Source organism: Panthera pardus, unplaced genomic scaffold (genome assembly GCF_024362965.1).
Source record: "Panthera pardus isolate Hobbes unplaced genomic scaffold, ASM2436296v1 HiC_scaffold_13, whole genome shotgun sequence".
In the NCBI taxonomy this organism is placed as follows: Eukaryota; Metazoa; Chordata; class Mammalia; order Carnivora; family Felidae; genus Panthera; species Panthera pardus.
This window is the reverse complement of record NW_026526688.1, coordinates 27,001,998-27,019,779: the sequence shown is the minus strand read 5'-3', so window position 1 is coordinate 27,019,779 and position 17,782 is coordinate 27,001,998. Positions and strand designations below refer to the sequence as shown.

Genomic DNA, 17,782 nt, shown 5'->3' with positions numbered 1-17,782 from the left:
TATCTAGCTATGGATGAATGGATCGAGAAAATGCGGTTCTAAAATTCAGCCTTAAAAAAGAAGGAAATCCTACCATTTGTGACAACACGGATGAAACTAGAGGGCTAAATGAAGTAAGCCAGACAGAGAAAGACATGTCTGATGGCATGGTATCAGTTACATGTAGAATCTAAAAAATAGTAATTATTTAATTATAGAATTAATTGTATTACATATTTAGGGTATAAATATATAATATGCAGATAACTCTATTATATATTTATTATATATATGATAATAATAAGTATTGTTGTTATATATAGAATAAATAATTATTTGACTCTGATAACGAAGTCAAACTCCTAGAACCAGAGCGCAGGATAGTGGTTGCGTGAACAGGGCGAAATGGGGAGACGCTGGTCAAAGGCTACAAACTTCGAGTTACAAGATGAAGAGCTGCTGAGGACCCAATCGATGGCACAGTGACTGTAGTTTCTAATACTGTGCTATATACTTCAAATTCGCTAAGAGAGAAAATCTTAAGTGATCACAACACACACACACACACACACACACACACACACAAAGTAACTATGTGAGGTGGTGTATATGTTGGTTGGTGATCATTTCATAATGTGGAGGTATTTCAAAATCATCACATTCGAACATATATACAATTCCAATATATACAATTCTATTTGCCAAATATACTTCTGCAAAGCTGTGGGGAAAATAAAAGGAAGGGGGGGCGGGGAATCTGAAAAGTGCAGGGCATTACTGAGAAGCTACCAAAGGCTTCAAAATTCAGAAATAAGGACATGGGGGTAGTCAAGGCATGCTCTCCCCTCAGAACGCTCAACAGCCTGGTCTGGGGTTGCTCTTTCCTCGTGCTCAACCTCAAATCACTTCTGTTAGCAAAGCGTGGCTGGATTCGCTAGAAAAGGCCTCTGCTAGAACAGGAGTAGGCCCCTGGCAGAATGGGACCCAGGGGGTCCCATGCATCCAGCCTCCAAAGGTCCCACCCGCACCAATATGGATAATGCTTATGAAGAACACAGAACACAGAACACAGAATTTGGAATCAGGAGACTGGGCTTCTAACCTTTATTCATGAAACCTCTAAATTCTTGTCCAGTTCTAAAATTGTGTATAAAAAGAGTAGGCTTTTGGAGGAGAAAACTCAGGATTGGACTGGCAAAGAGGTGGTACAAAAGTGACCCCATCCTACCCCCTAGTGACCCAGATCACAGTTCCTCGTTGGGAGCACACAGAGGGCCCCAGGATCCTTCTGTACCCACTCCTTTGGTCAGACTTTACAAAGCGCTCACCATCAATTCATGAGTTCAGACTCACCTGCCATCCCTGAAGATGTTGAGTTAACAGAGGAGGAGATGTCATTTCCACTTGGCCAAGGCCGGGCAAGGCTCTGGAGTAACAGCTTCTAGATCCCCGAAGCCTCCACTGGGCATCAGACTCTGGAGGTCAAAACGCAGGTTCGACGCTAAAAGGAAAGACAAGGAATCAGCACAGTCAAGACAAGGTCCCCGAGTCCTTTGGAAACAGTGCCTGAAGTCGAGCGCAGAGACACTTCCGCGTTGAGTTCTCAGAGATGCGGAGCAGTGTTTGTGATTCTGGTTGTCCTTTATAAATTAAATTCTTCTCGGCCAAGCGAGGAAAGAAAATACACAAGTCTGTACACCGTATTTATTTGGCTTTACCAGAAACTTATAAAATTCAGTTGTTCTATAATAAATGAAGCACCCACGGAATCCTTATACACAGAGGAGAGACAGATGGTATAGAGTCTCTCTCTGCTTGTGTGCACAGAGGGGATGAATGTATAAGATATACAAAGAATTGAATGTTTAGAGATTGTGTGTATATTATACACAGCTGGAAAATCCTGGAGTCATCTGCTCCAGAGTTTCTTGAAATGAGGTTTACGAACCATCTGCCCCAGAGCCTCCTGGTGTCTGGATGGGGGCCCCACCACAGACCTTCCTGAGTGGGTCTCTCCCAGACTCCACCAAGACTGGTCCTGGGCAATGGTGTCTCACCGGCTGGCAGCTGTCTCTTAAAGCAACAAGCGCTACCCTGTGACTCTGGAGACCGAGGCATGTGCTTCCGGGCACAGCTGAATTTCATAGGCAAATGTACATGCATTTTAGACTCAACAGTGGATTTTATCCCTCGTTAGCCCTTTCTTCCACTCTCGGCAAACTGTGGCTTTAATCAAGTGTGCGTTGCTTTCTTTCATTAGTCCTTCCTTCTGGGTTTGTAGTACACCATGTTGAGCTACGGTGAAGCTTCTAGAAGCATCCTTTGTTACCTCTGGACTTGCCTCTTCCTCCTAAGTCATTAGAGTCTCTTTGCGGTTTCCTGGCTGTGCCCTTGACACCATTAAATGCTCCTGATTTTCTGAAATCAAATAATGAAATGGGCAAGAATGAGCTAAGGCAAAATGAACATGAGCAATGCTGCATATTTATACCCTTCTCCCTGCGTCTGGAGTCAGCCCACAAATTGAAGCTCATATGATTAAGCCAGAACGCAGCGATCTCTTTATCATTATAGAAAAGCAGGCCCCTTGGAGGAGTACATTATGGCACCTGTTTAGTTGCATTACAATCACTACCCAAAAGGTATAGATAAGAATTAAGTAATATACCATAAGTGACAGAAACCGAAGGGAGAATTTTGGAAGTTAAATGTACTAAAGGTCTCAAGTTGGCCGGGGCCCCGAGCACAGAGCCTTAATTCGTGGAATCCAGTGACGGCTGCACCTGATAAAGGACGGACAGATCGAAGGGCCTCCTAGCATCATTTCAGGACCAGAGGGAGGAAGGTTGCTGTCCACTGACGAATTACCTGGACTATTCTGCACAAACAAGGTGGGCCGTCAGCCTGAGGGTGAAAACGGCAGCCTCGGGATTCCAAATGCTAAGCCAAGCTCCTGAAAAATGCTGAACCACATCCAACGCGTTTTGGGGTGTGGAGTGATTTTCTCCCGGAGAGCTATTTTCCCTTAGCATAGGCGGGCCTCTGGGCCGTCTTTGGGAAAAGAGCCGTTGGCAAAATTTCCGCTAACGGCAGAATCTCACAGATCTTATTATGCTACAAATTGTTACATGCAACCCGGAGTAAAAGTTTACGGCCTGACCTGTGGGAGTCAGACCCTGATACAACACCTTGACTGCTGCCACCTCATCCGGGAGCTAACATCACCCAAACCCCACTGCAGTCGTGCAGACGGGACTCTCATACCTTAATACAGAGGATACATCAGGCAGAACTGAGTGAGAACGCGTGACTCAGACGATAATGGGTGGTCAGGAGTGGCAGAAGAAATCAGCCTGAGCCACAGTGGTTGGGAAAGATCTCCTGGAGGAAGGGGATTTGAGGTGCATAGAAAATATGGTGATATCTGGAGATGCAGAGAGCCATTTAATATGCATCTTTGCACCTAATACTTCCATATGTTCTCCATGTGCTAGATATGGTGGGGAGGCTGAAGAAATATGAAATGCACTTTCTACTCTTAAGCGGCTTAGAGCCTAGTTGGTGAAATAGAACATATGGGAAGTGACAGAGATCAATACTAACCAATATCCAATTTAGGGCTAAATTTTGCTCCATTATCTCAAAGTGCTATAGAGTTTCGGAAGACGAGAGATCAGTAAGGGGGGTGGGGTGGTCAGAAAAGGCTTCCTGTGGGAGGTGGCCCTTGATCTATGGATTCAAGAATGCAGGGGCCGGAAGGAGGGAATAACGCCCCTAAATGCAGGCGATGGGGACAGGACATGCTGTGTTCGTGAGTCAGTGAGCAGGGGAGGGGGCAGAGGTGTTGGGAATCTTCAGTAGCATCTCCGTATTTGCGGGTTGGGAGAAAGCAGGTCCCTCAAATTTACCCAGAATAATTTGGAATTAAGGTCTATACTCTATAAGTTAAACCATGAAAGTCATATGCAGGGAATCAAAGCAAGAAGTACAAAATCACCCAAGAGAGACTGCCTCCAGCCCTGTGGCGCTCAGCAATGGCAGGGACTTAGACATGTTTTCTCTTCCTCTGTAAAGATAGGGCCGTCAGAAAGAGGGATCGTCGACCACAGAGCTAGGAGCCTCATCGAGTGAGTGTCCGCTATACCCGTCTCAGGTTGTCCACTCTGAGTAGCCGGGGTAGTTGATATTTTTAATCACAGCGGCCTCTGCGAGCATAGCGAAGGTGGGTCCTTCCCCAAGAGGACCTCGATTCTTCTCACAAATGAGGTGGTCAAACCTCTGAAATGAATGGTAAGTCCAGACTGTGGCAAAATTGCCCCACAAAGCCACTCTCTAGGGATGTGCTTATTAGCCACCAGACTTCCGGAGATGACCCCAGGGCCATTGCACATGCCTCACTGGTTGTGCACTGTATAACTCCAGGTGTCGTCACCCTCTCTCATGTGTGCACCTGGCAACCCTGTGGGATCCCTTAAATGAGGTTCTATTAGAACTTCAATGAATAGATGATGAAGGCCCTCAGAAATTCTCGGTGCTGGAGAGCAAGGAGAGCTAAGTTAGAGCCCCTTTCTGGGCCCCCCTTGGGCTCTGGCAGCTGATTGCTCTGAGTGCAATCACGGGCAGCAGGGACCACATACGAGGGAATGACTTCTCCTTCGCCACCACCACGGGGGGAAATACTCCACATTCATGTCCTATCTTTCACAGAGCCCCGGGTTCTGGCAACTGTCAGAAAATCATCAGCGTTCCCAGGCTTGTGCACCAAAGAAACAAGATTGTGGGACCAGCTACAGCAGATACTTGAAAATTCCAGGCTGTGCTTATCTGACCTGACATTGACCTGATTTCAGAGACAGTCTTGTTTTCCTGATGGTTCATTTTGTGCCAGGAAACGCTGCTGTTTTATAAATGACCAGCCAATACGCTGGGCAGTGCAGGGCTCCTGGTGTTGCGGTTGAGGCAAATGGCCCCAGGAATCTTGAATAGAAATGAGGCTAAAATGAACAAATCAGGAGACTATAGATGTGGAGAAACGGGCACCCTCTTGCACTGTTGGTGGGAATGCAAGCTGGTGCAGCCGCTCTGGAAAACAGTGTGAAGCTTCCTCAAAAAGTTAAAAATAGATCTACCCTATGACCCAGCAATAGCACTGCTAGGAATTCACCCAAGGGATACAGGAGTGCTGATGCATAGGGGCACTTGTACCCCAATGTTTATAGCAGCACTCTCAACAATAGCCAAATTATGGAAAGAGCCTAGATATCCATCAACTGATGAATGGATAAAGAAATTGAGGTTTATATACCCAATGGAATACTATGTGGCAATGAGAAAGAATGAAATATGGCCTTTTGTAGCAACATGGAGGGAATTGGAGAGTGTTATGCTAAGTGAAATAAGCCAGACAGAGAAAGACAGATACCATATGTTTTCACTCTTATGTGGACCCTGAGAAACTTAACAGACGACCATGGGGGAGGGGAAGGGGAAAAATAGTTACAAACAGAGGGAAAGAGGCAAACCATAAGAGACTCTTAAATACAGAGAACAAACTGAGGGTTGATGGGGGGGGGGTGGGAGGGAGGGGAAAGTGGGTGATGGGCATTGAGGAGGGCACCTGTTGGGATGAGCACTGGGTGTCATATGGAAACCAATTTGACAATAAATTTCATATTAAAAAATAAAAAAAAAAAGAAAGAAATGAGGACATCCCTGACAATAAGAAGGTGGCTCTTGAGAGCCCTGGGGTCTTTCACAGAGCAGGGGCTCAGTGCATCTCTGCACGTGGTGGAGGAGGCATGCCCACATTATCCGAGCAAGGGCATGATCCAAGCCACCTCGTCACTGATAACTTTCCCCTCGGTGGAAGGAAGCCAAGAGTCCTTTCGTGCCAGCTAATCTCGCTTGATGTGTTAGGGGCCTGGAACCTGGAGAGGAAGAGAACAGACTTTGGGAACGCTAAAGCAGGAGGGAGAAATCGTGTGCGTTGGAGGAGGGTTAGGATAAGAGAAGGGTAAGGGGTTTTGTTGAAGCTGGCTGGGAACTGGCAGGAGGGCTCCTACATAACACCCAGTTTCTCCATCTGAGCTCAAAACCCATAGAGAGAAAGATACAGTCAACGGCTGGAGAGCCACAGGTCGGCTTTATTACGAATAAGACGGCACTCAGTGCGGATGTAGATCTGTAGCCTAAGGGATGTCCCTGAAATGCCCAAGCAGATGAGAGCTCAGCAGTCCTCCCCCATGGGGATGGGCCCCTCTGCAGGCAAAGGAGCACCAGGATGGATCCCCCCTGTCTGCAGGCAGATCTGGAGCAGGAAGGAGCCAGGAAGAGCTGAGCCACAAAGACCGAGATTCTTCTCCTAACACACCGACCAGACAGCTGACTTCCTGCTAAGCCCGAGGGTTGGATGTAACTAAGGTACCTTAAAAGTAGCCCCCTCCTCATGGAAACATAAACCCAGGGAGCAAAGTCCCCCCAGCCCTTAACATGCCCTATGCAGGCACAAAGCAAGGGTTAGAATCCCCAGTCACTGCATGGCAAGGCTTCCCTCATGTGCGCCTGGTCTACACGGACTAGGATCAGATACCTCTCTGAATGTCCTGGAGACTTCCAGGATGCGCATTGGTCATTTGCTGTCACCAGGCTTGGTTTTCCAGGCCCAGAGAGGCCTGTACGTTGCTATAGTGCAGACCGAATTCTGGGAACAGAAGAAGAAAAGTGTCTGTGTAGGTAAAGAGGGCAGCCCCAAACTTGCCTGTATGCCTGTGCTTACTGAGTGTTGGTCGTACCTCTAGACCAGAATGTTCGCTCCTTGAGACTAGGACACAGGCATGGTCTTTCTCAAAATTATCGCTGTCCGTCCTCAGTTTGCACACATGATGGTTCGGCGATCTGGTCCCCCTCTGTCCCATGTGACTAAAAAGTGGCAGACAGAGAGTCCCTAGGACCGTTCCCACCCATCATTATCGCCAACAATAGATCCCACAGTTGGAAGGTCACCTTGTCCAATCTCCTCCCCCATTCCCAAAAGATTCCCTCAGAGAGGCAGGGGCAGTGTGTGTGTGTGTGTGTGTGTGTGTGTGTGTGTGTGTGTGGAGGGGGGGAATTGGGGGAAGGAGACCAAAAGGTACAAATGTCCAGTTAAAAGTTAAATAAGTCCCGGGGAGGTAATGTACAGCATGGTGATTATGCTCTATTTTGTATTTGAAAAGTTTCTGAGAGAGTAGATCTTAAAAGCTCTCATCACAAGAAAATAATTATGAATATGTGAGATGATGAATGTCAACTTATTATGGCAATCATTTTGTCATATATGCATGCATCAAATCAATGTGTTGCACACCTAAAACGAATACAGTGTCATATGTCTGTTCTATCTCAATAAAACTAAACAAAAATTGGGGGCGCCTGGGTGGCCCAATCGGTTGAGCATCTGACTTCGACCGAGGGCAGGATTTCACAGTTTGTGAGTTCGAGACCCGCGTTCAAGCCCCGAGTTTGAACCCAGCCTCACTCACTTCGGATTCTCTGCCTCCCTCTTTCTCTGCCCCTCCCCTTCGCATGCACTCTCTCAAAAAGAAATACAACATTAAAAAAGGGAAACTGAACAAGAACTTGTTAAAATTCTCTCAACAATCCCTTTCAGAGAGTTGCCTGCATAGCTTCTGTTTTCCATACCTCCTTTAGTAACGGTATTGAATCCCACATTCATTCCGGGACTATAATCTCAGTTAGCTGGACCCTTTGTGGTCAGATTGTGTTCAAGTTCATCTTAAGCTTACCTGGTGCCTCACCCCTTCTTTTAAAATGCTGTGGTGTTACAGAGCTTTCTAAAATATGTTGAAGGAGTTGAGGCTCTCCTTGCTGAGCCAGTTTGGTGGGGTTAATCTGAGACAGGACGACGCTAACGGGCTAGGGTTGAATATTTCGATGCCGGTGGGGGTTACAGTGGGAAGCCAGGTGGAAAACATGGGGGGACCCTCTCGAGGTTGCTAAGTCAGGCCACAAAGAGAAGAGGTCAGAGTCAGGGAGGGTTTCCCATTAGGGCCCAGAGTCACAAAGAGAAGGCCCTCAGGGGCAGAGAGGGAGCGGTGGGGTCTCAAGCACCAGTGAAATTCTCTTCACGAAATGAGGCTGCTGGGTGACTGTTAGTCTCCAGCGTTCTGCTTCCTTTTCAAATCCTGGCACCCTGCCGTATGAGCACCGGAACCTGGACACAACTACAGACGTTGCAACACCCACCAGAATAATTCTGAACCTCGTTGTCCTATGCCAGAAGACTTTGCCTATATTAAGGCATTAATTACTTCCGCGAAGCACTTCCATGTACCTAACAATGGTAGTAAAATATTGAACGAGGTCTAGCACACCACGGATACAGATGGAATGGAAACTGGAGTTTTTGGTGTCCACGTTACAGAAAGGTCAGTGTAATCGTATTTAGTCTCCTTTCCAACTGGCTTCTTGGCTATGCGGTGATGTTCACCAAGACTGGGAAGCTCTTCTTCTTACGGATCTCCACCCAGATCTGAGAAAATGCTGCTCTCCCCCTGACGGAAGTAGATGAGGTTAATCTTGCTTCTCTGTGTGGCTCTGGAGGGCACCCAGGATCTAGACAATGCGACTTTAGGAAATGAGGCTGCCTGTGAATCCAGTTTATTTTTGGACTCCCGAGGCTGGAACATTCACCAGAGCAAAATAAACACGTAGGAGGTAACTAATTCCGTGAACTGCCTTCTGACCACTGTTTCTCTCTCTTTGCCCTTTAATATAGTTGAAATGTCCCAGTTTGAACTAGAAAATGAGTCTGTGCTTGTTGATGAAATCCAATTGTGTGGATAAGATGGTGTTCATAAATCCCCTGAATTCAGCCCTCTGGAATTTTCCCAGATTGAAATCAAGTACTCACCCTCCTGCCTGGCTTTCCAATTCCAAGTCAGCAGAGTTTCCCATCACACACAGCCTGTACGTGACATTTTAGTGGGAGGTTATCATAGCGTAAGGACTGTGCGAGTACTTGGGGCTTATCTAATCGGGTTTTCTTGACGCTTGTTTTATTGCATTCAAATCTCACCACCTGATCAAGTGACTGCACTGTTTAGCCAGCTGTCGGAAAAGAGAGCTTCCTGACCAATCTCTGCCCTTGTTTTAAACCCATTCTCCCGCCAGGTAGAGGAGTTTCTTTTCCGGGTTTGGGCTATATCATTCGTTCCCGCCTTGTCACTGACCTGGAAACCTGAGCCCTAAACCATCTCTCCAGTTTTAGGAAACATTGCTGAATGGGGTAGGTGTTGGTCAAGAAGATTCCAAGCTCCCTTTCAAGTGTTGTTCTCAAATGTGGTTGCTACAGCATTCCTGCCCACTGCCACCAAAATAAACATTCAATAAATGTTCGTGGAATAAGTGAATGAGTGAAAAAAGGAACGCATGAATGAATCAATGAATAGAATTATCAAGTGACCACGGCCTCAAGTCCTTCTCCTAAGTTCTCCCCGGAAAACCATTCTGCTTTGGATAAAAATTCATGCAAATCGGTCCTCTGATTCCAAGCACGCTCCCTGATACGCCAGAGGTCCAGGTAGGCCAACAAATGTTACTCTGGGGGTTCTCACACCATGGAGATGTAACCGATACCCTTCAAAACAGATCGGGTTCCGGGGCGCCTGGGTGGCTCAGTTGGTTGAGCGTCTGACTTCGGCCCAGGTCATGATCTCACAGTTCGTGAATTCGAGCCCTGAGTCGGGCTCTGTGCTGACAGCTCAGAGCCTGGAGCCTGCTTGAGATTCCATGTCTCCCTCTCTCTCTGCCCCTCCCCAGCTCATGCTCGCACTCTGTCTCTGTCAAAAATAAAAATAAACTTAAAAAACAAAACAGATCAGGTTAGCACTTCCCCCCATTAAGATGGCTATTATTTAGAAAAGGAAAGCAAGTGCTGGTGGGGATGTGGAGAACCTGGAACCCTTGTACGTTGCTGACAGAGATGAGAAATGGTGCAGCTACTGTGGAAAACATTCTGACAGTTCCTCAAAGAGTTAGGCATAGAACTACCATGTGATCCAGCAATTAAACTTCTAGATCCTTATCCAAAAGAACTGAAGGCGGGACCTCAAACAGTTACTTGTGCATGAATGCTCATGGCAACATCACGCTCAATTGCCCAAAGGTGAAAATGACAACCAACAGGTGAATACGTAAACAAGATGTGCTTAATGTCTACGCGAAATATTATTCAGCTTTTAAAAGGGACATTTTGATACGTGGACGGTATGCACGAAACTTAAAAACATCGTGCTAAGTGAAATAAGCCAAACACAAAAGGACACATTTCGTATGATTCCACTTTTTTAGGAAATACCTAGAGTAGGCATATTCACAGAGGCAGAAAATAGAATAGAGGTTATCAGGGGCTGAAGGGAGTGGAGAATGGGGAGCTATTATTTAAGGGGTATAGAGTCACAGGTTGGGAAGATGAAAAAGTTCTGGAAATGGGTAGTGGCGATGGCTATACAATATTGCGAATGTACCTAACGCCCGTGACTTGTATGCTAAAAAATGGCCGTGATGGCAAATTTATGCGTATTATAGTGCAATAAGAATTAGTGAAAATAACTAAACAAAACGAAAGGGGTATGTAAGGGACCAGAGGTAGAAGAAGGACATCAGGTAACTTTTGCCTTAAAATCCTGCTAACCACAGGGGCTGGCATTTCATGGCACTCTCTCTCATATATCACGACCTCAAGCCTTACAACATCCCTGGGGGGGATTATTATCCCATTTCCCCAACGAATAAACTGAGGCTTAGAGATGTTGACTCACCCTACATCACGTCACTAGCCAGTAGCAGAGCCGTGACTCGAACACCTGTCTTTGCACTGGAAATGCGGAGCGCTTCCAGCCTCCCCCCCAGCCGCCTCCCTAGAGTGGTCCCCACGTCGCTTGTAGAAAGGCTGCCCACACTTAGGACCAGCCAGCGAGGCTGATGAGGCAGGGGGGTGTGAGGACCCCGAGAACAAGAGCTTGGCCTACAACCCCCAGCTGACCTCACTCTCACCCGCCCTAGGAGAGAAGGCAGGTCCCAAAGCCAACAGCTGCACCGAAGGCATTGAAAGGCGTTCGCTTTGAAGATAATATCTCGACTGTAAAATAAACAGAACCCTCAAGCCCCCCTTCCTCCTTAAGGCTTATATATTCAGGGATCTCTTCAAGGCATTTGACATCAACTTCTAATCTTCTGCACATAGAATCGCACACTTCTCCCACGGCCCCACAGGCAGTCTTTCAAGAAAACTTTCCCACAGTTTGACGTTTGAATCCAGCATCCTTGGTGTGAAATCAGTATCTGTGGGGATCACGAGGCATTTCCCCCACCTGGTAAAATTCATGCATATCATTTTTACTTTCTAGGTGAGGTTAATCTTTTCAGGGCCCCATTTACCACAGAGATAGCCATACATCTCCTGATTTTATGGTCGCAGAAGTCACTACATCAAACCATCCCCCGGCTTGTTCTGAGCAAAATGATCCATCTGTGTAATTAATCTTGACCACTCTCCTGCCAAAACTGGGCATGTTCAGCGCTGCCTGTTGCTGTCCATCGCAGCTTGAAAGGTGGCAACAAAGGCCCCTCCATCCTGATTTTCACCCCCAAGCCGTTCACCCGTGGACTTCTGTTGTTCTTGGCATTAACAGCAAGTGTGCTGTTAATTAAACTCACCAAATTGGTATTTTCAGACAGTGGCTGCCTCAGGGTGCCAAGGGCAGGCCATGCACACTCCGCCTACCGTCCATCTGGCCTTGATTTCCAGTACTCTGTCTCTGAAACAGTGAGTCTTGAGTTCCCAGGCCTGACAGCGTGTTCTCCCAAACACCTGCCCACTGCAGCCAGGGGGCGGTAGTGGTACCTAGTGGGTAGGAATAGGGGCTCAGAGACACTGCTGGGGTTTTAACTGCCACTCCACCATGAACAAGTCCTGCGACTCAGTTTCCTCGTCTATAAAATGGTGACAGTAATAGTTTGCCCACCTTTGAAGTGGTTGGGGTTCAACAGATTCTACTGTGTAAAGCATTTAAAATAGTATTGGCAGCAAAGTAAGAACTCAATAGAGGCCAGTCCCTACTGCTCTTAGTATTATTAATACGTACCAGAATATACAGAGCAATTCACCGAAATGCTAATCTTCAAAAATTTCCTGGCAGCACCTTGTCAACACCCACGATTTAAGTTCTCAAGGGCAATCATGTTGAGTGACCATCCTTGGCCTTCCCCAGATCCTCTATAAATCTTCAGAGGCTGCAGCAACTTGGAAGTCGAAGATTATGAATGTTCAACTGCCAGAGTTTTTGAGTCACTTACTCCTACACTGATTGTTTGAAGAGCACTTCATAATTTACAGGAAACTTTGCCCTCATAGTTCTCGTCGCCTGCCATATTGATTGAGCTCTTTGATGTCATGTGAGTTCTGGCGCTCCTTTTGCACATGCCTTTCTCTTTGTGTGGCATGGCTCCTTGAGGACATTTTGACTTTCCCCTATTCTCCATAACTCCTCATGTGGCTCATCCTTCTAGACCTTCATGCATTGCCTTAGGTTTCTCCTTCCTTAGGGACCTTCCCAACAGGTCTTGGCCCAGTCCGCACGACAGCATCTTGTATTCGTCACATCCCACTGTTGTCGCATGTTACTTTTCTCTGCTAGACCCTAAGTTCCTTGAGGACAGAGACCATTATTTCTTGTGTTCTCTCTGGTCCTTACCATAGTATTTGGCATCTCAAGAGTGTTCAGAAAATAACGTGAACCACCCCTTGAGGGATACAGAACTGGACAGGGAGGGTCCTTGGAGAGGAGAAGCAGTCAACATGACTGGGAAATTTGGGAATGGCTTCCCAGCATAAGTGACATGTGGAACTGAGCCTTAAAATTTTTTTTTAATATTTATTTATTTTTGAGAGAGAGAGAGAGAGAGAGAGAGAGATAGTGTGTGAATGGGGGAGGGGCAGAGAGATAGAGGGAGACACAGAACCCGAAGCAGGCTCCGGGCTCTAAGCCTTCAGCACAGATCCTGAAGCGGGGCTCGAACCCACAGACCATGAGATCATGACCTGAGGTGAAGTTGGTGCTTAACCAACTGAGCCACCCAGGTGCCCCTGGAACTGAGCCTTTAAAGGTGAGAATGATTTGGCAAGCAGAAGAGGGAAAGCAAGGGTCTCCAGACTCAGCAACTGATAGGAGTGAGTGAGACTCGGGTTGGAGATCTGCTGAGGCCAAAACCTGGAGGGGTGGGGAGCTGGAGGGAGGGAGCACTGGGCTGGAAGGAGGTGGCCAGGGTCTGCCGAGAATGGGAATCTGTTAAAGTATTTGAAGCAAGATAGTGTTTTAATTTTTTTAAGTTTATTTATTTTTGAGACAGACGGAGACTGCGCACGAGCAGAGGAGTGGCAGAGAGAGAGAGGGAAAGAGAGAAAATCCCAAGCAGGCTCTGTACTGTCAGCACAGAGCCCGACGTGGGGCTCGAACTTCAGAGCCGTGAGATCATGACCTGAGCCAAAATCAAGAGTTGGACACTTAGCCAACTGAGCCACCCAGGTGTCTGGATGGTGTTTTAGAAAGACCACACCTGAAACAGCCAGGTGTAGTGATGCGGCCTGAGCTCACATCCGCGGAGAACTCGGACAGATAGGTCCTTGTGCTGATATAGGCACTCGCCATCTCTGGAAAGACATACTCCAGAAACTGGTATCAGCGATTGGCCCTTCACAAGGGAGCTCTTTGGGGAGACAGGCATGGTAGGAAGACAGTTTTTGTGACATTCTGTTTGCACGGTTTCCGTTTGCCCATGTGTTTGTATTATATTTTCTAAAAGAGTACAGGTTTTAAATAGTTGGTAAAACTGAGCATGAAAAATGAATTGACAAAAGGAAAGAAAGGAAGGAAGGAAGGAAGGAAGGAAGGAAGGAAGGAAAGGAAGACAAAAGGAAAGAAAGAAATGAATCATGCATGGCAATGTGAGAAAGTAAATCGGCGGGGAGACAGCGGGGACACGGAGGGGGAGGGGTGGTCATCGCCCACCCAGGGCTCTCCTGTCCAGATGGCCAAGCCCATGGCAGCCTTGAGCTTGCACGCTCCCAGACGCAAATTCTCAACCATAAATCTTATTTCAGGGGCGCCTGGGTGGCTCAGTGGGTTAAGCGTCCAACTTCAGCTCAGGTCATGATCTCACAGTTCGTGGGTTCGAGCCCCATGTCAGGTGCCGTGCTGACAGCCCAGAGCCTGGAGCCTGCTTCGGATTCTGTGTCTCTCCCTCTCTCTGCCCCTCCCCTGCTCACGCTGTGTCTGTCTGTCTCTCAATAAGAAATAAACTTAAAAAAAAATCTTATTTCAAACTGTGATCCCAGCCTCGAATGTTCAACAAGGCAAATTCCTCCTCAGTTGTCATCGGAGAAATGGCTGTCATTCCTCTGTTGACCTCCGCTCTGCCTCACCCCCATCGGCGTCCCCATCGGCGTCCTCAGCTGACAGAACCTCTGTGGGCAGGGTCTGCTTCCACTCAGCAGGTCACATTGCTGCAGCTCTGTGCTGAGGCCAGCCTCTCTTGGGGACACCAGTGGACACTAGCAGGAGGAAGGAGAAGAGGTGCTCCCTTCCTTGGAAAAGCACTTCGGAGTGTTGACCAGAGGCTTCCCCTCCCAGCCTCCAAAGCCTGCTGCTCTGTTTTCAGAACATTCGGAAGCTGACGACCAGGGTGAAATGCCATGTCATGTGAGAAGTCCAGATTCAGGAAGATCAAATCAACAGGGACACCTATCTGGACTCTTACAGTGGCCTTGGGCTTGTGACGAGCTAACAGTTTTGGGCTGCCAGTGAGAGAAATTTCTAGAAAAAAATATTCACCGTATTTTTCACTCAGGGACGTATCATTTAAGGTACTGATGGCAACACCAATACAGGTATGCCTCGGTTTAAGAAAACCCAATTTTAAAAACTCTGGACTTCGGAACTGGATGTTTTAAAAGAGTACATCAAACAAAAACGTAACTTTCCCAGGTCTGGTCTCAGGAAGACCTCTCCGGCCCTGTCTCGTCAATCTTGAGCAAATCATTTCACCCATCTGGGCTTCAGGTTTTCTTTTAGATCCACGGGATACATTTCAGTTGTCTCCTTAATTCTAGCAGCAAATATTTGCCCTTGGAAAACTTATTTGATTTATTCATCGATGCCGTTACCCGTTGACCTGAAGTACATCCAGCACTGTTTCTCAAGCTTCTGGCAGCTGGTCTGAGGTCAGGTCGGGGGGGGGGGGGGGGCGGGGGGGGGGGCGCGCGGGGGGGGGGGACCTGGGGCATTTCGATCACCCAGAGCTTTAGTCTTTCAAATATTGGGGAGGGAGCTGCTTCGTTTTGCTCTAAGAACACCCCCGGTGCCGCCCAGCATCTCACGACCCAAGCTGGGAGGTGCCCATGATAGGGGCCCTCTTGGTGGCAGCAGGAACCTCCTCTTTTGCACGTGAATTTGTTGAGATGAAAACCACGCTTCTGACACTCCTCGCAGACCAGCGCTTGCGTCTGTCAGTTTTTCAAAAGCCTCTGTGGATGGGAGCTGGACTCCTGCTTACTAACAGGGATCCGAAAGCGGTTTGAAAGAACTTGAACAAATTTTTCAAGATGTGCTTGCCTTTTAGGAATATGCAGCAAATAGTAAATATCATTAAAATTAATTGCGCCGAACACACTCTCACAATTTAAATGGAATTGTCAGCTTTGCGTAATAAAAGGTTAAAATTATGCGCCGCACAAGGAATAAATTTGACCCGATTATTTGACTCAAAATTAAATTAAAGACTGAATGCACTTACATGTTAATATGTTTTACATTGTTATATGACTTCCCTTAGAGTCATTTATATCTCAGCCATATTTCTTTAAAGCAGGTAATGTAAATTTGCTACTTCTAGTGTCTTTTACATTCCCAAAGCATACGATATTTCTTCTAAATAACTTTGTTTGCTGGTGATAATAGTTCATGCATCTTAGTATTTCTTTTTTTTTTTTTTTTAATGTTTATTTCTTTTTGACGGGGGAGGGTGGGAGGCACAGAGAGATAGGGAGACACAGAATCCAAAGCAAGGTCCGGGCTCCCAGCTGTCAGCAGAGAGCCCGACGCGGGGCTTGAACTCACAAACCGTGAGATCATGACCTGAACTGAAGCTGGATGCTCAACCAACTGAGCAACCTGGGCGCCCCTGCATCTTAGTATTTCTAACATTTGCTCTATCTTTCTCTCTCAGATTCACATGGAGAACAATCTATTTCCATATGGTCTTTAATCTGGGGTGACCCTATTGGCCATCGTAGCAAATGCTGAAGATACTGATCCTTACTCCTCCCTGTCCAACAGATCCTGTGGCGTGGAAAGACCAGACAAAAGAAAAGACCAACTGGCCTGGACTTTTATTTAAGTCAGGCAACCCAATACGAGAGCCCTGCTCCCATTCTCAGCCTTCCACCTCTGCCTTGTTCTTCCCCTCCTCTCTGTATCCTCTTCGTACTATGCCCACTGTCCGTGGTCTTGCTCACCTGCTTGCTCTCGTGGCCCCCTCCCACACTCACCCATCTTGAAGCGCTGACCCTGTGGACAGGGTGCTCCCCATTGTAGGCCTCCATCTCTAGCCTTGGCTAGACGGATGGATGGACAGCTAAGCTTCCCTCTCACTCCCTGGGCTCAGTCTTTTGCCGAATATTTCCTATGTCTGTCATGCCCACGTGCTCAGCTCTTTGCTGAGGGTGACAGGAGGGATTCACCCCGGTCCTGGAGCACCTTTTATTCATGGCGGTGGGTGACCAGAGCACATGGATGAAACTAACAGGAGACAGAACCAAAAGACCATCACCCTGGGCTGGGTTCCTAATGTACAGGAACTTCTTAATGTGAGCAGCCCTCGGCCAAGACCACAACCAAACCATCCTGTGTGTCTACAGACCATCCAGACCCTAGAGAATGTGCATCTGCTTTCTTAGTACCGAGTCACTATGTCACGAAATGAGCTGGACTCAGAAGAGCACAGGCAGAAGGCAGTGACACTATTTTCTCTGTGCTAAGTTGACTGCTTCTTCTTTGCTCCTGGATGAAACCCCAGGCAGGTGCTGTGGGATTAACAAACCTCATGTTTCAGATAATAAAGTGTCCAGGTCAATCCAGATATCCATTTGGCATACAATTTACAAGCCCTCGCTTCCTGCCAGATTGGGCCTGATACAAGATTAGGAACCGGAGGTGAAGTCAACTCCGTGATTGGCTTCCCTCACGACTTTCACTCCTCCTGTCGGATTCAGGCCACCCCGGAACCGGAGGAGAGTGAAAGGAAGGGAAGCGGGAAAGAAAGGACTTGCTTGATTGTCACCATTATCATCTGCTGTCAGGCTGATTCTTCGTCCTGTGCAGCATTTTTGTGGGTTCTCTGGGGGGGTCTTCCCCCGGCACCTTGCTTAACCTCATGGGGCTCTCCAACTCGAACTCTTTCAAAGAAGTCACAGTCGTACCCAGTTGGCCACGCACCCCCCGTGCCCGTCGCCCCTGGTATACCCCACGTTAGGGTACCTTTGCCTTTTCATCTTGTCTCTTTACTTGGCTTCCTGGCAAGGAACTCCAACCTCCCACCTTCTCTTTGGGCTTTCCAGATGGAAGGCAGACATCAGTCTACACCCACACAATTCCGGGCCACACAGGTGAAGCTCTCTGAGTGGTGTCTGAAGTCTCTCTCACTTTGCTTAGGTTGAAGGGAAGATACGTTTTCTCTTCCTCCCAAG

The 17,782-nt window shown here is 47.4% G+C and overlaps 2 long non-coding RNA genes across 3 annotated transcripts in view; one reads left to right on the top strand and one right to left on the bottom strand.

The window, feature by feature from the left end:
• The window catches only part of LOC109277248 (uncharacterized), an 86,716-nt gene that overhangs the window by 43,141 nt on the left and 25,793 nt on the right, over positions 1-17,782 (bottom strand). The window contains exons 1-2 of one of the 2 annotated variants that reach the window (XR_008421571.1): positions 8,891-9,246; positions 1,333-1,480 (exon numbers count right to left, since the gene is read on the bottom strand). This is a non-coding gene — a long non-coding RNA (uncharacterized LOC109277248). Of the gene's footprint in view, positions 1-1,332; positions 1,481-8,890; positions 9,247-17,782 lie in introns of those variants that run through there. The other variant, XR_002085056.2, reaches the window with a different exon arrangement.
• LOC109277249 (uncharacterized) lies at positions 5,908-17,175 on the top strand. Its single transcript, XR_002085057.2, has 2 exons — positions 5,908-6,399; positions 16,264-17,175. It is a non-coding gene; the product is annotated as an uncharacterized LOC109277249 (long non-coding RNA).